This window comes from Gobio gobio (genome assembly GCF_949357685.1).
Source record: "Gobio gobio genome assembly, chromosome: 2".
Classification (NCBI taxonomy): Eukaryota; Metazoa; Chordata; class Actinopteri; order Cypriniformes; family Gobionidae; genus Gobio; species Gobio gobio.
This window is the reverse complement of record NC_137098.1, coordinates 32,449,564-32,469,201: the sequence shown is the minus strand read 5'-3', so window position 1 is coordinate 32,469,201 and position 19,638 is coordinate 32,449,564. Positions and strand designations below refer to the sequence as shown.

Below are 19,638 nucleotides of genomic sequence, written 5' to 3'. Positions count from 1 at the left end.
TATGCCTGCAGGAAGCACATGGCTAAGAAACTAGTCAAACCCATGCCAGTCAAGTTAATTGAAACTGAGGGCATAAGATGGCGACTGGTATAATGATTAGTTTATAGCGCCTTTAAATATTTAAGGACTACATTAACGGAGAAGATAATGTCAATGTATTTTCTAGACAGACAGTGCCGTAGTATCCAATGGGTGGGACGTGACCAGAACGGGTGTTAGCCTGACAGGCTGCCAATGCTCACTATCCTCCATAGACATCCCATCATGCCTGTGCTTCCTTTGATCTCCACATCCAGAATGATGTCTTGAGACACAAGAATCAACATCCCTCATTTACCTTCCTAATTATCTCCAAACAGCTGTTTCCATGTTTCGAAATACAAAAATCGTATGCACACACATGCGTGCATATACATTACAAATAAACATATTTTGTAATTTAAAAAGGTGTCCTGGATTTTTCAAAGCATCTGAGGGGAGACATTGCAGGTTTGTGAAGAGATATTCATATCATCATGCGTGTAAGCTTGTGTTTGAGGCTATTACACAAAAGAGGTAATATTTTACAATACATTAGCCAAACTGTATACCTCTCAGATGTCTAAAATGAGTGCTGACCAGGGTGCCATTAGCAAGAGACGTTCCTATTGTCTTATACCATAGATGTGCTAACATCATTTTATGACAGATCTTTTCACATTAGTAATTCTTTCATGTCAGTAGCTTTATTGATGGGGAACGAGAGTAATTGCAAGGCTCCGCAAAATTGCATTTAATTGGAGAAAACTTTCAATTATGTTGTAGAGTTTGACATTTTAAGTTTTGAATTGGACCTCCTTTAGTATGAAATGTTTGTCCTTAACAGCTCTTTTTCAATTTTGGTATATATAAAATCACAATTTCATACCAATGCTATACTACAGCACTTTTTAAAAGCATATATACCATGGCATATAGCAAATTGCCAAGGTAATACGATCTCATACCATCATTGTATGGAAGTACAAAGTGCATTTACATAAAGATTTTTATGGCCAACTAATAAATTATTAACATTAAAATTGATTCAATAAATATAAAAAATACTAAAAACAATTTTAAATGATACAAGTGAATTTATGCAACACAACATTGTAATGTACAGTACGAAACATAAATATTCATTCTGATATTTGGTGATTACATTTATGAGTGTTATTAAAATTAAGTTAGTGTAGATTAAAAGGTAATCCAAATGTAAAATAGAGGTATTAAGCTTGCACATTAAAACAGTCAAGAATGGTAACATTAGCAATATTTTGGCAGAATTGAGTTGCCTATTATCAATAGTATAGCGACACATGGATCAGAAGCTACTTTCAAACCAAGCAGCTTTCTTTCGGTCAACACTTGAAAACTAGTGAAATCTAACCACACCTTTAAATATCCAATATCAACCAATACTAATACATTTCAAAATATCAGCTAATCAATATGGTCATTGTATCATGCTCCTTTTCTGTAAGGTTGGTCTGTGAGCTTAAGAAGAAACAGCAAGAGAAAGAAAGGGAAACAGATAGAGCGTAAGTAAGTGGCAGGCGGTATTGAGAGCTCATGGAGCAGTCATTCGTATTAATGTCAATTACACCTGCACAACAAATACATATGCAACCAACCGGCCATCGGCCGCACATACGCTCAATACTTCATGCTTTATCTAGCTAGAAATTTCCCATTAACTCCAAGCAGATCCTGAAGTATGGTCGAGAGACGTTTAGCTCCTGTCCATTGCATCCATTACACTTGTTATGTTAGTGGGTCACCGTGATTGACTTGAATTAGATGGCTATCGTCAAATACAATTTTTTGACTTGTGAACCACACTGTGGCTGCAACATAATAGTCTTGTAAACATACTGTGCTTACGTGGCAAATGCTCATAACGAGTCAAATTAGATGGGTGTCGTCAAATGCAATTTTATGACTTGTGAACCACACTGTGGCTACAACGTAATAGGTGTGTAATAGTAAAGTCAGCACTGAATAAGATGTGCTGGGGTTTTGCTTGAGATGTAACATGGTTCCCCTCCAGCAGGACTGCACAGTTCGCAGTAATAGGTCATCCTGAGGCTGTTAGGTCTCGGTCTCCCCCCAACTGAGAACCTGTCAGACAGCTCAGCCTGCAGCGAACAAACCAACATACACACACACACACACACACACAGGTGGACATGAATACTCATGTTAACATGACCCCAGTAACACATACTAAAATGCAAGCCTGAATTTGGAACCTACTAACTACAACTACAATTGAAACGTATAAAAAGAAACTGCAAGATGCATGTTTTTAGAAACAACCAGCAATGGCAGCATGAATTAAATACCACCATGGCACATTATCCCTAAAGGCTGTTTAAATTTCTTTCAAAGGCTGTCCACTTGTATGCCAGTTGTTTTTAAAACATAGGGTCAACCCCCTTGTATAAAAACAGCAGTAGAACTGCCTGAGGCTTTTCAATGCTGGCATATTAGTTATGAGAATTTCCTGTGTACAGTAAAGGACGTTCCTACTGTACTCCTGCTGTGAGGGGAATTCTGGGCTTCTGTTCTTACGTAAGCGGTCAAAGTCTGGAACACCTCATTACTCTCTCTATGCTCTGAGCTAGGACCCCTCCTCGAGGATCCATGAAGTGGGCCAAAGCATCCATCATGGAGGCCCAGAACTGAGACGAGCTCAGAGGCGCACAGGGGCCGTCTCAGGAGACCGGGTGTCATTCTCCAGGGGCTCGGAGGGAGATCCAGTTCACAGCATGGAGGATGATGCCTGCTTTTCTGCCTGGATAGTAGGGTACAACGGGGCTAAAGGCCCACCTTAAGAAGAAAAATGCTTTCCCCTACTCCCATAGTGTATGATTGCAGAAAGAAAAAAAAAGTTTGTATATTGGAGCAAGAGATTGTGTGTCAATTTAAATCATTAAAGTGGTTTATTTTGTTTAATAATCTTATAAATGTATGAGGTGGCAAGGTGGGCCTTTTACCCCCACACACGGGGGTTAATACTTGTTCAAAACAATCACTTAAGAAAAGTTTGTACTATTTTCTGTTTATTTTGATAAATAAAATAATTAGTTTTTGTTCAATAAATATACTGTCATTAAAATATGTCCATTTAAAAAAAAGGTAACACTTTATTATACAGTGTCCTTGTTACATATGTTACATGTACTTACTATAGTAATAACTGTAAAATAATATAAATAAATATAAATAATATAATATAAATAAAAATACTGCATAATTACATGCAACTAACCCTAAAACAAACCCTATTCCTTCCCTAACCCTAAGTACATGTAGTTACTAAATATTACTCAGTACTTAAAATATGGCGCTTTTTACCCTAGATACCATACTTTTACATATTCTTCCTTTAATGTTTTAATTACAAAATGAAAATCATTAAAGGGATAGTTCACCCAAAAATGAAAATTAGCCCATGATTTACTCACCCTCAAGTCATCCTAGGTGTATATGACATTCTTCTTTCAGACCAATATAATCTGAGTACTATTAAAAAAGTCCAGGCTAATCCAAGCATTATTATAGCAGTAATAGTTGCTCTGTTTTTGATGTCCATAAAAAATGCATCTGTCCGTTGAATAACGTGCTCCAAGCGGCTCTGGGGTGTTAATAAAGGCCTTCTGAAGCGAATCGATGCGTTTGTGTAAGAAAAATATCCATATTTAAAACTTTTTCAAGTAAAGTTCCAGCCAATCGATTCCTTTTATTGGCATTCATAACAAAATACAGCCAAGTTCCAGCCAATCCCTTTAACAAGACCTTTGTCTCAAAATATAGACAATAATTGTATCAATTTTCATTTGCTACATAAATCTACAGCATAAAAAAAACATTACATATTAGATCAAATGAGAGAGAATCAACTTTGCGTTGCAGTTCGCGATCGCGTCAAGGATCAGCCAAACTTCCATGTGCATCACCAAAAGTGTTTGTTAAGAAAAGCGCTGAGCTGAATTTTTGTCATCTAGTGTTTATAAGAGAATAAAGTCAAATGCGCCTTTTACCCCCAATGTGCCTTTAGACTAATTGTACCCTACAGTTTGTTCGTTTTAGCTTATTATATTTTAATTAATTTCTTTGGTATTTCTGCAGTTTTACTCAGGGGATACTAAAGGTTTTACAAACATCAATTGAGAATTTGAAAAAAATCTCAGTGAACTGTGACCACATATGCATGAATTTCCTGTTCATCTTTCATCTTGGAATGACACAGGGACGGTTGCAAATACTACATCCCCCGCAGCAAAGACATGTAAAGTCAGAGAGTAACTGTGAGGCTAAGTGGTTTGGGAAATGGACTGCCGATAGGCCCAAGCTGCCTTAGTGCCCTTGAGAAAAGCACTCCAACCAAATTGCATCAATACATGTTCAATCCCTCAAGTACAGAGTCCACAGAAAATGACTGTCAGCTCCAAATAACAGGGTGCCAAGGAAAAAAAAAACACATTTAAAAGCAGTCTTACATTATGTTTATCATTCGTGATGTTAAAACGAAGCCTTTCTGCAGAGTAGTCTTGTTTATTTTTGCTCAGACTCACATTATACCTGCAGGTTAAATATGGCAGCTAGTCACTAGAAGAAATCATGTTTAGAACTCAATACAGGTGGGGACAAAATCAATACTGTATAATATTGTGTAATTTCATAACTATATTAAATCAATATATACTGAAGCTAAGAACCAATAGATTCCTTTTTTTGGCATGCATAACAAAATACACTGGTTACAAAGTCCATTACATCACATAATACACTGGTTACAAAGTCCATTACATCACACAAGAGTTGTTTCTCTTATTTGAAAGCACAGGCTGCAAAATTCAGCCTAATTTAATGCATCCCAAAAGCACATATTGAAAATATCCTGTCTGCATTGAAATCAATTCACTTTGGTTTCACAGCATTAACAGGAAGAGCAAGCTGGATAAGGATCATGCAATTTACAAGCAATGCCAAGTAAAAGTCTTACTGCATTACAATATATTGCAATACTTAGTGAATCACAACCCAAAAGTAAAGAATCAGAACGTAATGCATCTTTCACAGGATCCCTGGTGATTCCCACCTCCATAACTCTGTTCCAGTAATGCATAACTTGGATCAGCACAGCAAGCCGTACACCGAGAGGCTTTGGAAAATAAATAGTCTCTTTTCTCTCCACACTGTTTCTGTGTGTCTATCTCTGCTGCTGTACTGGCAGAAGTGATATGTGAGAGCACTCAAAAAAAAAAAAAAAAAAAACGAAAACTGACTGAGAGGTTCTATTCCCCGCTGGCCGCCGGCATGGGCACTTTCTGTGTGGGAGCACTCTAAAGAAAGAGAGAATAAATGAAGGGGTAGCACTGTCTATTCACAGATATGCAAAATAAAACCACGCAAGAGGGATCTGGACGGTAAAGTTTCCGGAAGATTCTATCTTTCAGTTCAGTTTTGAATGTATGCAGCCATTTCTGTTATTATTTTACAGTTCCTGATCTATATGACATAAACGTGCTTGCTGCAGAAATACTCAGCATCAACAGTGGTGCAGGGATGACATATTTTTGTAGGCCAACCCGGAACTTAGCATCACCCTGGTTCCCTCAACAAAAACCCAACAGGATTTCCCATTGGCTTTTGGATTGTTGTAGAAAATGAGGTCTGTGACTAACAAAAGCTTATGATTCTTACACGTTCGGTTAATTGTGATATTCTTCACAAATTAATTTGGAGCGTAAATACAATCAGCAGATGTCAAAAGCTAAACGTACGCTATAAACGAACAACAGGTACATTTTTCTGTTGATATGAAAAAATGGGTATTTTAGCATGGCGGGTGAATTATGTATATGATGTATATTATGATGAACTGTATGCTTTTCTCCACTGCCGTTCTAAGTTGTACAAAGCGTTTCTAAGGATGCTGATTAGAAGGTAGACTGAGATGGCAAACTTGAACATGGTTTGTGTAACATTAGCTACACATTGCTAGCTGTTTGATAATGTAGTCAAGCAAAAGTCTAATCATATTAATTACCGCTATGTGTAAAGAGCGATACATAAAACGCATTACCATTCTGATACATCCATTGTTTATGAGCCTGTATAATTCACTCTTCCACTTTTTCCTTCTAAATCAGTTTCTGGTTCAAACATATATGGCTGAAATCAAACCAGTATTTCCACTTGCCATTGTGCAGCATTTACTACGGTAAAGTTGCCTGAGTGGATCAGGTATTCTGGGCTCGTGTGATTGAGTGGAAGTGGGGTTAATTGCATATTCATGGTTTTGCTTATACTAAATGAAGCAAGGATGTAAAGTTACTTTCAAGCTATTCGAGGCATGAAGAAATATTTTTTTCACAGGAAAAAACTTTTAAAGTTGTACTTTTGGTGATCATTGATGAGTTTTAAGGGAAAAAATTGACTACAGGGGCACTTTAAAATTTTACGAAACTCTGCACATGACAAGCGGATAAAAAAATATATATATTGTGGCCACAAAATAAGAATGTGTTCCCTCATTTCAGTAAACCATGGCCACATTGTACTAAACTTTTCCCTTGTTTAAATTGAACTAAATACCAAAGATATTAACGATATACCGACATTTAACGATATACCAACTTTTAACAGAAATCGCAATATTCTATTTTTGAATCACAAAGGGCGCAATTTAATTATATAAATATGCAATGCGAGTTTTAAAGCGTGCTTATGCGACTTGTAATAACAGTTCGGTCTCAGTGCGACTCGGTTCATTATTAAGCAGCTCGGTCCGCATTATTAATGAGAAGAAAATGGTTCACTCCAAACACTGCCCTGTATTCTGCATGAGATTGCATTACACAATCCAAATGTCACAAAAGGCTGTTTCGGGTCTGTTCATTCATCTCTGTCGTCTGTTCAACTCAGCGCTGTTATCTTTCAGAGACATATAACAAGTGTGTTGTTTTCATTCCTTCGTGTGCATTTACCTGCCAACACATCAGGAAACTGTCTGTAAAAAGCATTTCACACACACAGATTGAGCATGAGAGATTTTTCTGTGCTGAACACTGCGATGAGCTTAACAACACTCGCAACACGTATTACAGTTCATGATTCAGACCGTAAGTTTTTATGGACATATTTCATACTCTTTAACTCTAAATTAAAATGTAAATGTGACTATTGAAATGTTATAGTTGTACTTGGTTGTAATAATTAATTATTATTTGTATTAAATACTCGATTTATGTCATATCAAACCTTTGATTAAGAATAATCTTAAAGCAATGTCAATTGTTTTCTAACTTAAATATTTTGGTTAAATATAAAAATATGATGAGTTTTTACTACTTTTAAAAAATGCGGGTCAGGAAGCGGGTCGGGTACAAAATTTTCTCTTTTTTTTTTGCGGTCCGAGTTGCGGGTGGGTTAGTCGAAAACGTTGGTCGGGTGCGGGTTGTTTATACATTGACCCGCGCATCACTGATGGGCACTTTGCCTGGATGAGCATGTGCGCACATCAACCAGAGAGAGAGCAAGAGCACGCCCATCAACGAGCTTTGTTCGGTTACAGAAGCCATCAATAGCGCTGCACAGGACTTGCTCGAGAAAGATTTGTAATTTTTTCTTTAGACCACAAAATCAACAATATCCCTAATGAAGTGTGTTTTTGGTTGTGAGGGAAAGATAACCTTGTTCAGCTACCCAAATAAACCAGCGTTAAGGAAACAGTGGATGCAGTTTGTTTTTCCAGAGCAGCAACAGAGTTCTGCAAGTGTGTTTGTTTGTTCCCAGTCACGAGTCGAAACCGCAGGCGGCGAGTGAAACTGCATCAAATGTCTGCGTTATGTTGGCAATCGGGCCGTAAGTGCATAAAATGCAAACAACACGAACGTATAGTGAATCAAATGTTATCCAGGGATAATCTATTGATGTACTGTTTGTGTGTGTGTGTGCGTGCGTGCGTGTGCTCATGACTCTTTACCCTCACCCACTGCTCGCGTCCACAAGCTCGGCTGTTTTTGGAAAGAATCGGTGCAACGTATCTCTCTTTTATAAGTATGATAAAACTAAAGACTCTTCGGAGATATGAAGAATGCAATACTACTCTATAGGTACTCAATATTAACATGAGATTAGCAGAAACTGTGTGTGTTATGTACCCTATAAACTCTACAGAATACATCCCAATTTTCAGATTCAGGCAAGTCATACTTTTCACAGTATGGATGAACTAATTCACAATGGGTTATAATACCATTAGGACTAAATCATCGACAGGTTGTCACTACACAAGGTGTGACCCTTCGTAACCTCATAAACCCACAGGAGCCATAGAGAGACCAATCAAAAGCTTTTAGGTCAGTTATTCATAGCCACTTCTCAACGATCTCATATCCTTAACTGGGAAAGCGAATAGATCTGACTTTGTTAACACATAATCATTGACTCGATTGGGGAATGGTGATAATTGGAGGGAGAACCCAAGTGACTGACATGCTTCCAGCCCTTGGACTGCAGCCCAGATGTTCACCACATCAATGAGAATCACACAATTAACAATTCTTCAAGAACAGAGCGATAATGATCTTTGTTGAGAGTCGACTTCTCATTTCAAATCTGTACGCTTGCCTTGCCTACCGCTCGGTCTGTCATGAGAGATTTCTATATGATTCACAGAGCTTCTAATTAGTATTCAGTGAGTCTTATCTAAGATTCAAACTCCTACAGCAGCACTTACTGTCAGGATTACTGATTGAGCTGGGAATGGAAAAGATTAAGTAATAAGGAGAAATGTGAAATGACTTAAGCTATTGATGTTTTATTGATGACTATGGTGGCTTGGTGATGAAAGATTGGTTTTTGGATATGACTCAAGATTTCAGTTTTTTTCATGTTTTCACTAAATGTATATTTGACTGATATATGGTGACTGCATGTGAATGAGCTACATGCACAATGTGGTAATAAACAGTGAATCTCTTAAATACAGAGCTGTGCTATCCTGCACACCTTTCACTTCTCTCTCTCTCTCTCTCTCTCTCTCTCTCTCTCTCTCTCTCTCTCTCTCTCTCGGTCTTCTTCTCTTTCAGATGACAGCACAATGGCATGACCCAAATAGACAGCAGCTCGCCTCTGATTGGCTGAGATTACTCAAAGAAGCTCCTTCACATCATCAGCTTTAATAATTCATTCATTTACGCACTGACTCCCCATATTACCACAAGTCCTGGCAGATGAAAGTCAAAAACTAACTTCCACTTCTCAAGAAAAGTCTTAGAGATATCTGCCAGAGAGTATACATGCACAATGCAATAAATAAACATAAATGAAAGAAATAAAAATGTAGCAGTCAAACATTACATTATGATTAAACAGACACTGAAACACACAATATATCAAATACATAGCCGTCTAACTAATAATCACCAGGTCCTGAATCATGTGACACTAGACTAGACTATAGCAATGGCTGCTGAAAATTCAGCTTTGCCGTCAAAGGAATAAAGTACATTTTAAAAAAACATATTCAAATAGTTATTAATATTTCACAATTTTACTTCACAACATTACAAAAACATTGGAAAATACACTGCCATTCAAAATGTGGGGGCGGTAAGATTTTTTAAAGCTCTTAGATTATTTTTATTTTCTGATATATCTATTCCTACACACCCACCTCTAGGCAGAATAAATGAATCTTTATAACCTTGTGTGTGTGTATGTATCACACAGCAGTAACAACTCTTTCCCACAGGCTAGCAGTGATGTTATCAGTTATCAGTTCCTCTCCAGCAGGGCACAGGGTAAGAAACCCACCTTAAACGCTCACCCTGTCAGACCCTCACGCTGAGGCAGGAGGGGGAGATGGAGCGAAGGAGAAGCTGTGAGGGGGTGAGTGACTGACAGATCTGTGAATGAATGCAGGAAGCCGTCACCTCATTTCCCTCCAACAGCGACATGCCTTTATCCGTTCAATTAGACATCATGGTCAGTCTGAAGAGTGAACAGACAGGAAGGAAGAAATGGAAAAGAGGAAAGATGGAATAGTGAAACAAAGCGAAAAATGAGAATATGGGTTATAGATGAGTGCAATGTGTCTGACTAGTTTTGAGGGTAATATTGTGCAACATTATTCAAATGTAAAATAACAGGTTTCTATTTAAATATATTTCAAAATGTACTTTATTCCTGTAATGGCAAAGCTGAATTTTTCATCACTCCCCAGCAGGCAATAGCCGTCATTTCACTGTCTAGGATAAATTTTCACTGACAGCCCAAATTTTGCCTTGTTTTAGCCTAGACGTCATGGCTGTGTTTGGACGGCTATTATACATATATTTTTGACAAAAAAAATAAAAAGCAATTGTGTTACATTGTTTAGCATGTTATCTAGGTAAGAAAATGTTGCAAAACAAAATTCTGTAGGGAACACTGATTTATACCATTGCTTCCTTTCCTGAATAATACTCTCATAGCAATCACACACACAGATGGCATGTGTAATGTACCCCAAGGGCATGCTTTACAATGCAGCTGTGGTGACACAGAGTGATACGGATGACAAGAGAATGTGTGTGCGTGTAGCAGTGTGGATTTCATTGATATAACATGCAGCGCTGTATGTCGACTGAGCTTAACCATCCTGAGTACGAGGCGTATACAAGAGCTCTGAGATCAATACAACACAGACAGACCGAAGAAAAGAGCTTTGATTAGGAGGATTCACTTACAGCCTTGATTCACTCAACACTTCACACACCGAAAATGACTACAGCAATTTAACAGGACGCATGCAACTGTGAGCTACTTGGATCGTCTCTCTAACACATGTGGCGGGAAGGTAATCATGATCTCATATTACTGCAAATGATCTGTCCAATTTTTACGTGCTGCAGTAACATAAACATTTATGGTGCACATAGTATACTTATTACCAGTCTAGACTATGGCTTTGAACTAGTAGACATACCCCCACTCTTGAGACACATTCACACACACACACACACACACACACAATATACTGTAGGGCCAAGGTACCACTAGCCCACGGCGGTGTGTCATGTATTATAAATGCAGCATCTCTAAATGCCTCCGCTCTTCTCTCTCCCTTCTTCTCTCTCATTTCTCATGTTTTTAAGACACAGAAATACGTAAAGACTGCCACATGACCCAAATGCCCTTTGCTCCCTTTCTGCTCCTGATTTTCTTCCCTCTATTAGAACAGAAAGAGACAGAAAAAGATGAAAAGGCAACTGAAGAGAAAATGTCCCCTTCATCCTCACATATTTGCACAAATTCATAGTTTGCACCCACTCAGAGAAGAGAAATGTCAAAGTGAAATGCAGTTACAAACAACCCTGTACAAGGAGATATAAGTTCAAAGTTTGGGGTCGGTAAGAATTTAATATTTTTGAAAAAACTCTCTTATGCTCACCAAGGCATCCTTCGCTGAATGAAAGTATTGATTTCTTGTATATAAAAAAATTGTTCTGGTCCCAATAACATCTCAGTTACGTATGTAACCCTTGTTCCCTGAAGGAGGGAATGGAGACGCCACGTCGGAACATCCCCGATGTATTGCGATATCCCAATGTGACGTTGAACGTGACCGACTGAAAGGGAACTATTGAACAGCAGTATAGACAGGCCAACACATTTCAACAGCAGCATTAGTCAACCAATCATGTGTGTTTGGGAGTGACTATTTGTTTGTTTGACCAATGGCAGACAGGAAACCTGTTTGAAAACAATTTTTGGTAAATTTTTTAGTTAGACTAATACCACTGAAATGTAAAAGTGTAGTATGTGATATTGATAGCAAGTGGTTGAAATGGGTACTGCAGTCCAAATTCAAAATATTGAAGAAGGTTGTTTCCCCCGCCTCCCTAGACTCGATGCTCACGCGGGTTGCCAGATTGAGGACACGCAACAGGAACGAGCGCAGTTGACAATGGAAGGCGAGACTTGATGAGTTGATATATACGCGTTTTAATATGCTCCCATTTATAGAGATTTTTAGATGGATGCCGAGGCTTTTTGGGTCAAGTAGAATCTGCGATCTCTGACCCAGTTTGTTTGCTGGCTTCCTTGGCTGTAATACACTGTGTTTTCTGCCAACTAGAATCCCGGGGTGTCGAAATATTATTGGGTAAATTGGCAGTGGACAGGATCACAGAGACCAAAACAAAAACAAACATTTTGACACAGAACGCACATTTCAAAGTAAAATAACTGGCTGTAGCATTGCTTTTCAGAGAAACAACTATGTGAACTCATGTTTCCTATATATCTGCAAACATATTTTATAGTTTACGCTTTAGTACAAGTAGTACACATACAGCACCTTTAAATATTGTATAGCCGAAATGAGAGTACTATACTTGTACTGGCATTGGGAAAAAAAGATTTAGTTGTTTTGGCTAATTTGGCTAATGCATCAAATTAAAATGCATGAATATTCACATCCATCTTCCATCTGGCATTGTTCATTCAAACCGAGAAAGTTCAAGTCCTGCCCCAAACTCCTTTGGCTAAGCTATTATTGCTATGTAGCTACAGAAAGATTTTAGCACCACAGAGTCACATTGTTTACACTCTTCAAGTAAATCAGCCCATCAGCTGCTTACTTTGAATACCTTTAACAACATGAACATGCAAGTGGCAGGAAATTAGGAACTTCATGAAGGATGTAAATTTGAATTCGGCGAAATCTACTACAGGCACCGATTCTTTGTAGACCAAACTGTAAGTAACCGTCTGTTCTTTATCTAGTATTACACAGGAGTTTCCTTATCTCTTCTGCAGAGAGAACATCACACAAGCAAAGAAAGCAAGTGCTATTTATAGATGCACGTCTCTCTCTCTCTCTTTCATTCAAAACACATAGACAAACCCACACCAGCTCCCACTAGCTCACACAGCACTGTCACAGGACAAATTCTCCATTCTAAACAAATCTCACGCACCTACGCAGGCACATGTGCACAAACGTGTGCAGACACGGGCGTGGGCTTCTCCTGCAAAACACTCATATCAGAAGGCACTCTCTTCTTCCATCTCATAGAGAAGACTGTGTTCATAAAAGCTCTCGTCCAATAAGAGAAGTGATTCTTAAAATAGACTCCACTCACAATGAGACAGAGAGAGAGTAGCCCCAGGGCAGAAATATAGCGGAGAAGACATACGAACACACACGCTCAAAAGCCTGATGTAACTCTATCTCCAATAACATCCATCATTCCCTGAATGAGAGCTAATAAACTCACTTTTAAAGGGGAAATGCACACAGGGCTCACGCTGCAGTGACAGTAACAGAGCAAATTGTCCGCTATGAACTTCGCAAAAATGTGTGGTGTTTGGGAATGAGTTCTGCAAACTCATAATGTCTATCTCTCTAAAATGATCCGAGACTGTTTACCACACAGCCTACATCCTGTACTTACTGTAAACGAACCAAGCTAAAAGCCTATGAGAGACAATGTAAGTGTCTTGTGTGCTTTGCTGGCATTTTGCAGAGCAACATCAATTTCTGGCCTTTCTGATGCAACAATTTTATCTTTGCATATTATATTTTATATTCTGCATGGCTCTATGGAATACTTGATTCAGTAGCACTTTATTTCGATAGTACATTTTATCAACTATTAGTAACTTTGCAACTGCTTGTCAACAAACTCTCATTAGAGTATTAGTCGATTGTCTGCCTAACATCTTCCAACACTTTATTTTTTGATGGTCCCTTAACAAACATACTATTTACTATAAGTGACTTTGCAAGCACATGTCTATTTATTCGTCTTACCTTAACCTAGCAGTCTAATAATACTCTAATGAGAGTTAGATGACATGTAGTTGCAATGTTACATCTATTTAGTAGAATGACTATAGAAATAAAATGTAACCCTTGATTCTGATTGGTCAATTGCAGCATGAAGCAGTCAGATTTCCTAATATTCACAGTAAGCCATTGCAAAACTTTAGTATATCAGTCTGATCATCTGGGTAACTGAAATCAGTAAGGCTGACTGTACTTCATAGTGGATTATTTATTATTTTAATTTTTTGGACTATTTCTTTGGAAGTGTATCCAACAAATACAAATATTCTGAGGAAATATATGGATACTTCTTAAATAAATATTTCAACAAAACATTTCAGTTTGCTATAACCAACAAAAATGACATATAATATGCACTCAGGGGTGGGCTTTTGGTGTGTGGGTGTGTGTGTGCAGCAGTTATGTGGGAGGTGGTGTGCCATGCATTTGCGGCCCTGCGTGCAGTGAAGCAAGGCCAAGCAACACCTGGTGCCACCTGACAGTGCCCTGCACCGCATCCATACACCACAGACACCCACATGCAGCACAGCAGATGGGCACGCAGCCAAGTGGAGAGAATCTGTGTGAGGACCTCATGGCCAGACACATGCTGTCAACAAAAAGAAAGAAGAAAAAAAAGAAAAGGGAAAAAGGAGCAGACAAGGTAAAGTTTTCAAATGAACACATCCAGAATGCACAAAAAACTGCCCCTCTGTCTTTCCATCCCTTCTCTTTTTTTTCCTCATATTTCTTCCCACCTCCCTCCTTCTCTGTGAGGATGTGTCTTAAGCAGAGGTCTCGCCTGCAGTCAGTCTGTCAGAACATTCTGGAAGCTGGCCAGAATGAGGGTGGGTGACTTCACCTGGCTATTATTGTCTGTCACAATGCACCTCCAGCAGTCCACCACACCCGTCCAAAAAACACACAGGGATGTGTGGTCCCGGCAAACCCTACATTATGGGGACAAAATGCCCAGGGCCAAAGATTTCTGTTATTGCCATCCTTGTTGGGGCATTTTGTCCCCATAATGTAGGGTTTGCTGGGACCACACATCCCTGTGTGTTTTTTGGACGGGTGTGGTGGACTGCTGGAGGTGCATTGTGACAGACAATAATAGCCAGGTGAAGTCACTCACACTCATTGGGACATTTTTGGTCCCCATGAGGAAAACAGCTTATAAATCATACTAGGTGATGTTTTTTGAAAATGTAGAAAGTTTTCTGTGCTGGGTAAGTTTATACAGTTTATACAGTATAAAGATTATTTCTATAGAAAGTGTGTGGGTAAAACCTGAAATCAACAACACTGTGGGTCCCTATTAGGATGTATGCAAGACTTCTCAAAATTAGTCTGGTTGAACCCATCCCGTTTCTTACAATTCACTGGCATTCAGACGATTGCAAGCTCGCATTCAGATCTGCCTCCATCCAATCAACAACTGATGGATAGAACCAAGTCCACGTTCTACTTTTCTTTTCTTTCTTTTTTTTACGACAGTCTGTTTCACTCAGAGGTACATCAAAATATGGAAGAAAATATCTGTCACTACTTCTGGTACATTGCATCTTTAATAACTCTACTAAATAATGTCTTAAAGTCCCCCTGTAGTCATTAATTGTATCCCTTAAAACTCATCTTTGATCACCAAAATGACATATTTAAACGCTTTTTCCTGTGATAAAACATCTTCATGCCTTAAATTAGCTTGAATGTAACTCTACACCCTTGCTTCATTTAGTATACGCAAATCCGTGAATATGCAAATTATCCCCGCCTCCACTCACTCACACAAGCTCTGAGATCCACTCACTAAACTTTTACTCAAGTTACTGTAGTAAACGCTGCACAATGGTATCGCTCTTTACAACGTCGGAAACATAACAATAATTAATATATGATTATCCCTTTGCTTGCCTACGTCGAGCAACCTAAACCATGTTCATCTCAGTCTGCCTTCTAATCAGCATCCTTACAAACGCTTTGAACAACTTAGAACGTCAGTGGAGAAAAGCATATAGTTCATCATAACATCATAATATACATCATTCACCCACTATATTTCTAAAATTACCCGATTTTTCATATCAACAGAAAAATATACCAGGATAACCTGGCTTCTCTTGAGACTCCCTTGCTTCGCAGCATATGCTAAAGCCCGCCCGCACATTGACTAATTGTTTACAACATATTTGTGACGTAGAGAACAACTGCATTTCAAATCACGTTTTTGAGACTGTATTTGGTTCACTGCAGTTTTAAGGAGAAAATACTCAGCAATCGTGGGTCAGGCAAATCATGGTTTGCCTGAAAGCATATTAAAAAGACCATATAGACATAAACAACATCAAAAACTTGATTTTTACTACAGGGGGTCTTTAAGAGAAAACTGTCATCAATTACTCACCTCATAATTTGAAGAATGTTGTTAACTAAACCGTTTTGGTTCCCATTGACTTCTATGGAAGTCATTGGGAACCAAAGCTATTTGGTTACCAACATTCTTCAAAATATCTTCTTTAGCTTTCAGCAGAAGAAAAAAAAATGCATTCATTTTCGAAAAGATACAAGGGTGAGTAAATGATGAGAGAAATGTCTTATTTTTTTGGCGGACCATCCCTTTAAGTTTAGGGAATCCAAAATATCTCTAGTCCTGTACAAAACAATGAAAATCAATGGATATTTCACATGATAGAGAAATAAAAGTTAACTGGGCCCTTTATATAACGCTGCCACCTAACTAATTACTGCGAGTGCTCAAGCACAGATGAAGTCTGAACATCAGTCTGGTGATATAAGCAGGCCTTTGTCTTCTTACTACAGCCAGGGGACAAAGGGAGAGAGAGGAAGTGAGAGGAGAGATAGAAACTATAAAACTGTATGACACAAAATGCTTAAGGGATGTAGACAGAGTGATGTAAGGGATTGAGAAGAGTTGTGTATGTGAGTGTGGGTGTGTGTGAAAGGGCTCCATCTTCTCACTCATCAGCAGAATGATCAATAATAATGTTATTGTGCTGTATCATGTGAGAAGAAAGTGGAGGCTAAATGGAATGAATGACACACAGCCCATTACAGCAACACTCTCACTCATACACACTACTGTATGGATTATGGAAGCCGCTTTAGTCCAACCGAGCATGCATCTTAATTCACGATTCAAGCTATTTTTGTCCTTCTACAGGTACAACAATAGATTTATTTTTAAATTATTTTAACAATAAAAAGCTGAGAGTGTGGACATTAATGACTGATTCATTATGTGGCACCTTAATAAAGTTGCCAAATAAAGTGAAATAAATGCTGTTCTTTTGCATTAATCAAAATCCAATCCAAACCATCAAAATAGTCTTACCAGATATTACAGACAGTCTACTAATACTCTAATGACTGGTAGATAAGATGTTGTTGCAAAGTTACTAGAATATCTATAGAAAGTGTACTATTGAAATAAAGTGTTACCTAAAATACTATACATATTACATTAAGCACCACTGTTTTCAGCATTCATCATAAAACATTTTTAATAGTTTTAAAAAAAATGTTAATAACTTTTTCTTGAGCAGCAAATCAGCATATTAGAATGATTTCTGAAGGATCGTGTGACACTGAAGACTATAATAATGAATAATTAATTACATTTATATAGCGCTTTTCTAGGCACTCACTCACTCAAAGCGCTTTTACATAGAAGGGGGAATCTCCTCAACCACCACCAATGTGCAGCATCCACCTGGATGATGGGACGGCAGCCATATTGCGCCAGTACGCCCACCACACACCAGATGATTGGTGGAGAGGAGACTTGAGGGATACCAATCGTATATATATATGGGGATGATTAGGAGGCCATGATGGACAGGGGCCAATGGGCAATTTTTTTTGGCCAGGATGCCGGGGTTACACCCCTACTCTTTATCGAAGGACATCCTGGGATTTTTAATGACCACAGAGAGTCAGGACCTCGGTTTAACGTCTCATCCGAAGGACGGTGCTTGTTACAGTATAGTGTCCCGATCACTATACTGGGGTGTTAGGACCCACACAGACCACAGGATGAGCACCCCCTGTTGGCCTCACTAACACCTCTACCAGCAGCTACCTAGTTTTCCCAATTTGGTCTCCCATCCAGGTACTAACCAGGCTCAGCCCTGCTTAGCTTCAGTGGGAAACCAGTCTCACAGGCTACAGGGTGATATGGCTGCTGGTAGACTAGAGTAATGACTGTACAGTGAGCATTATAATGTAACAATATTTGTTAATGCTGTTAATGAAAGTTAACAAAACATTCTGTATAACCATCTGAAGATTTTTTTACAAATATTCCGAAAACTACATGCACTTACATACATGGAAAAATGTAGAAATGGGGAATTCTAATTCTTTTAATCAATCCACCACCCTCCTAAAGGGAGTGGACAGAGAGAAGAGAGGCTTTAGCTACAACAAATCGATGAGGACTTTTCATGATGTCCACACTTTGCTCTAGAGCAGGGCCACCCCAGCAGGTCTCATATTTCCATGACCCCCTAATGGAGACAGATGACTTCAATCCTTTAAAGTGAGGGCTGGCGGGAAGTACAGACAGAGAGAGAGAGAGAGAGAGAGAGAGAGAGAGAGAGAGAGAGAGAGAGAGAGAGAGAGAGATTCCAGGGTTCCCTTAAATATTGTCTTATTCTCTCTCTCTCTCTCTCTCTCTCTCTCTCTCTCTCTCTCTCTCTCTCTCTGTCTCTTTCTCTCTCTCGCTCTCCATTCCCTCATTCCCTCTCAAGGGAAATGGCGACACTGTGCCCCATTTTGTCACTCTGAAAAGAAACCTTATTGGCTGTAAATTAAAGCTCTGCCGTGTTTGAAGGCTTTGAAGTTGGAGGCTTAGAGATGATCTGGGACACACTGTGAGAAAAGGAGAGAGATTGGGAGGAGAAGTCCACAAAATTCAAAACATTTAGAGTAAAGCAGCTCTGAATAATCCTCCTTCAATCAGTCTCCTTTAACAAAAATATCATTCACAAGCATGACTCCTCCCTGCTGCTGGATTCACTGGGATATTAGAACGAGAATGGAATACAGTCTAAAAGTTCATCTCAAACATTCCATGTAACCAGTCAACATTTCATACACCGTCTCTACATTAAAAAGAAGCAACGCTGCAGCACAATAGCGGTTGTCGACACTGCTAGTGCTGAGGCTCCACATCACCTCAGAATGGCCACCAACAATTAACCAATCAGATGTAAGTGAGACTAAACGTGAGACTAATGGGTGAATACTTTGTTTGCGACTAACAACAATACACTGGCATTGTAAGATAATATAACTTAGTTAGAATAAAAAAATTATAATTTAAACTACTAGGCCAAAGACCAGAAAACACAAATGCAGGCTTTGGTGTAAAAAATATTTTTTTAGCAATCAATGCCAAAAAATATTGATAAAGGGATAGTTCACCCAAAAATTAAAATTAGCCCATGATTTACTCACCCTCAAACCATCCTAAGTGCATATGATATTCTTCTTTCAGATGAATACAATCGGAGTTATATTAAAAAATGTCCTGGCTCTTCCAAGCATTATACGAAGAAAGTGTAATGCCTCTCGCAGTTCAAAATGCTTACGCTACATTCAATGTCATTGTCATGTCAAGTTGAATACGGAGGGTGGTCTGCCAGAAGCAAGATGTTTTACTTAATAACGTGTTAAATATGGATATTTTTCTTTAAAAAACCCATCAATTCGCTTCACAAGGCCTTTATTAACCCCCTGGAGCCGTGTGGATTACTGGTATAATG

General features: G+C 38.6%; 1 protein-coding gene across 8 annotated transcripts in view; it reads right to left on the bottom strand.

Moving 5' to 3' along the window:
• Positions 1 to 19,638, bottom strand: part of brsk2b (BR serine/threonine kinase 2b) — a 149,377-nt gene that overhangs the window by 84,099 nt on the left and 45,640 nt on the right. Inside the window, exon 2 of one of the 8 annotated variants that reach the window (XM_079811241.1) lies at positions 9,853 to 10,029. The exons of the other annotated variants lie outside the window; for them this stretch is intronic. The gene's annotated coding sequence lies outside the window, so the exon portion shown is untranslated. The remainder of the gene's footprint in view (positions 1 to 9,852; positions 10,030 to 19,638) is intronic. 8 annotated transcript variants of the gene reach the window in all.